The sequence below is a fragment of the Arachis ipaensis genome, chromosome B04 (genome assembly GCF_000816755.2).
Source record: "Arachis ipaensis cultivar K30076 chromosome B04, Araip1.1, whole genome shotgun sequence".
NCBI lineage: Eukaryota > Viridiplantae > Streptophyta > Magnoliopsida > Fabales > Fabaceae > Arachis > Arachis ipaensis.
Window position 1 is genome coordinate 6,311,481 of NC_029788.2, and position 3,709 is coordinate 6,315,189.

Genomic DNA, 3,709 nt, shown 5'->3' on the forward strand with positions numbered 1-3,709 from the left:
TTCATTGCATATATATATATATATACCAATAGAGTAATATGGTTGGATGCAGGATTTGGAGAAGCTTTCCAGAAAAAAAGGCTGCTAATAACCTACACAATTTCTTTTAACTACACTGCAATTAAAATTGTTGCTGCTCAACTTGAGGTTGATAATTCCTTCTTTGAAATTGCCTTTTTCTGCTAAGCTTTTGTTAGTTTTTGTTTTGGTTCTTCTTGCTTAAGCATATGTTCACACTAATTACTTTCAGCCATGAGAAATACATTAGAAAAGGGAAAAGTTTCAGTCTTTAAACGTTTAAATTTTGTAATAGTATATATCATACTCAACAGATTTTATTACATGCTCCCATGTGTTCAATTTTGTAATAATGTTGATAATTTCCTTGAGCAGAGCTACAACCCCGAAGCACATGAAGAGTTAATGGAATTTTTGAGTAGACACTCGTTGAAAGATGGGGACAAATTCTGTGCCACTATGATGAGAGAATCATCAAGACATAAGAACTTAGTTAATCACGTTTACCGAGCTACTTGAATTATTATAGGTGCGATCAGCATACTGCAAAAATGATTTTGAATGGAACAACTTGAAGCGCCTAGCTTTTAAGGTTTGTAATTCAATAACGTTTTCATTGTATTCAGAATGGTGATGATAATGCTAAAATTTATTCAAGTTACCGTATATATAAATGCAACTGATTGTTCCTGCCTTTATTGCAGAAACCACTCCCGTTGAAACTGAGAAGTGAATAGTCCCAACAACGATGTGCAAGCTTCATTGTTTCTTGTCACTCTGTTGCTGCATATAAGAGCAAAAGGGTTAAGATATATAATAGCACTAAATGCATTTGTTTCTGCTTTCCTTACCAGAAAAGCACAAGATATTTGTGTGAAAAATGTATATCTCACATCAAACTTGAATGGAGGACTAAATCTTCAAAGTGGTGTTTTAGATTAACAATTTTTACTATTTTAGTCTATCAAATTCAAAATTATTTATACTGGTTCTCGAGATTTAGTTGTGGACATTATATTGATCCTTGGACCCTTTCTAGTATTAAATCAGCGAATTAAGTAATGAATTGGCTCAAACTTGCCATGCTAGACACATGGCTAAAGAGCGTCATTTTGTTTTGGCACTTAAATAAGGCAAAAACAAGAAGAGAAAGAAGAGTTTATATAATGTGCAAATCATTATATTTCCCTTTATTCTTGATTCGGGTGGGTTTCGTGAGAAATAGATTAAGTGAAAAATAATAGTTAAGGTGAGAGATTAGGGGTAAGTAAACTTGTGAGGAAGACACTTCTGTTAATGGCAAATAAACAATACAAGAATTAATAGTGAGGAAGAGAGGTGGAGAACAAGTGTTGAGACCTCCACTAATGTCACAAAAGGATGAACGAGCTTTGTTTAAAGTGGACAAGAATGGTTTACAGAGAAGAGAAGCTCTAAGAAGAGGATGAAGGTGAAGGTGAAAGTAAAGGATGAAAAGGGTTTCAAGATCTGTGAAGAAGAAGATGATCAAGGTGAAAGTGAAGAGTGAGAGTGAAGGATGAAGAATGAAGGAAAAGATGATTTACAGAGATGGCTTGAGGTCTCTTTTATAGTGTAAAACCATGATGAAGAGGACATCCATTGGCCAATGGTTTTTAGTCTGACATTTGGTTTACTGCTCTTTCCAAAATATCTTTAAGTATTTGGGATCACCTCAAGTCTTGTCAGCTGAAAAGGGTAGGAAGTTGATACCCACACGTTAAACTAAAGCTCCTGACATGTGACATTAGTGAATGGACATCTAGTTTGGTTTTCTTTCAACTAGATGACACCCTTACATTCCAAATCCAACCAATCCACTTCCACCAATATAGTTTCCACCGAAGAGAAATTCAACTCCTCAAGGTGTTATTTTGGGTTCCATCCTTTTAGCCCAATACCCTTAAGAGGAACTTAACTCTTTTTTGACCATGTTTGTAGGTCATTATAAAAATAATTATGTACAAAAAAGTTTTATATTTTTAGTACACAATCAATTCTTCAAAACAATTTTGTTTTTACCTTATTTAAGAGCTAAAACCAAAAGATATTTTTTGCTAGCTCAGCATTCTGTTCGTTGACTCAAGGCTTAAAAAGATCTAAGAATCAATATAGTATCTGGAGTTAGATTTCAAGAACCAGTATAATGAATTTTAAATCTGATAAATTAAAATAATAAAAATAGTAAATTTTAGAGATCAATGTAAAAATTTAGTCTTGAATGGAGATTAAGCAGATCAGCAGAAGGCATTACCTCAACATAGTGATGGAGATCATTTGAGGCAATGAGGCATGAATTCCCCCATTGCTGATATACGAATGAGCGTCATAGGCCCAAAGAAACCAAAAATACAAACAAAACAAAACCCCAACACAAAGAAACAAAACAAACTGACCAAAGAAAAACAAAACAAATAATTCTTTTTTTTTTTGGTTTCCCACGGTATCCCCCAACCCGGCAGGTCAAGGACTAATCCGTCGCGGTACTGAGCTCCATTTAAGGGTTTGCCGCTGGCCAATGGGTTGCTGCATGCACAAGGCGGGATTCGAACCCCCGACACTTGCTTAAGCGGACTAGTGAGCTAACCACTAGTTGCATATTAGCTATTTTTATTTTTATGACTTTGGTCTTACTGCAATGTCTAATAGGCTTTTATGTCCAGTATTGATTGAGGTTTTTCGTTTCAAATTAAATAAATTGACGTAAATTCAAGTGTCCAGACCCAAGATCCCCCCCAAAAAATGGTCTATACAATAAGAAGTGCAGTAGACATCACTTGTTAAACAATGTCTTTCCCAGTCCAAAAAATTTGTCATTCTTCTTTGGGTCTTAGGCCCCTTATGTTACCCCCCAAAAAAAGAAGAGGGAATGCATTGTTAATCCTAGAACAAATTCATTCCCATAATACCATTTTGCTTAGGTTAAGCGAGTTAATCCACGAGGGTTACGTGTGTGCCGCCACGATCTCAAAGATTATACATTTTAAAGAGGGAATGCATTATTTCTTCAATGCACTTCTTGGGGTCCAAAGGTGAATGATGTAGTAATTAACGGAAGGCATAATAATGATTGTAGCAAATCAAATCAAATGATTTTTGGCATGGCAATCTATGTTAAAGCTGAGGTAAATATAATTGCAGATTGTGTTACTCGAGCAATTACCTTTTGCAAGTCTCAAGTAACTTGAATACTTCTGATCACACAATGAATAATAATGCGATTTGGTGCATACATCAATGGATATTTTCGCTAGCTTGACATTTAGTTATATGCTATGTCACTATTAATAATCTACCATCTGCAACAATAAAATAATATTATTCGTTATTAATTAATTATTTCTAGAACACATGACAAGGATGAATATGAATGGATGATAAGCAATGTTAATTAGTAGTACATACCAAAAATAAAGGAGAGAACAGCAAACAAAACAATAAGAAAAGTGGACATAATCTGATTCCTCATTGTTTTCGGTATCACGAGAATTAATTTGTGAGAGAGAACCGAAGGAATGATCAATTTGGTAAGAAACTGGAAATTCTTCGTTGCTCGAGTTAATATTCCTTAGTGATTGGTGACTTTAACGCCATTTCAGCACATCATAAAAAAAAGGGGGATCGTATGAAGTCGAGAAGTTCCATTGAAGCTTTCAACAACTTTATGAATGAA

At 34.6% G+C, this 3,709-nt stretch overlaps 1 long non-coding RNA gene across 1 annotated transcript; it reads left to right on the forward strand.

Moving 5' to 3' along the window:
* LOC110270510 lies at window positions 20-943 on the forward strand. The gene is made up of 3 exons (XR_002360131.1): window positions 20-147; window positions 394-610; window positions 723-943. It is a non-coding gene; the product is annotated as an uncharacterized LOC110270510 (long non-coding RNA).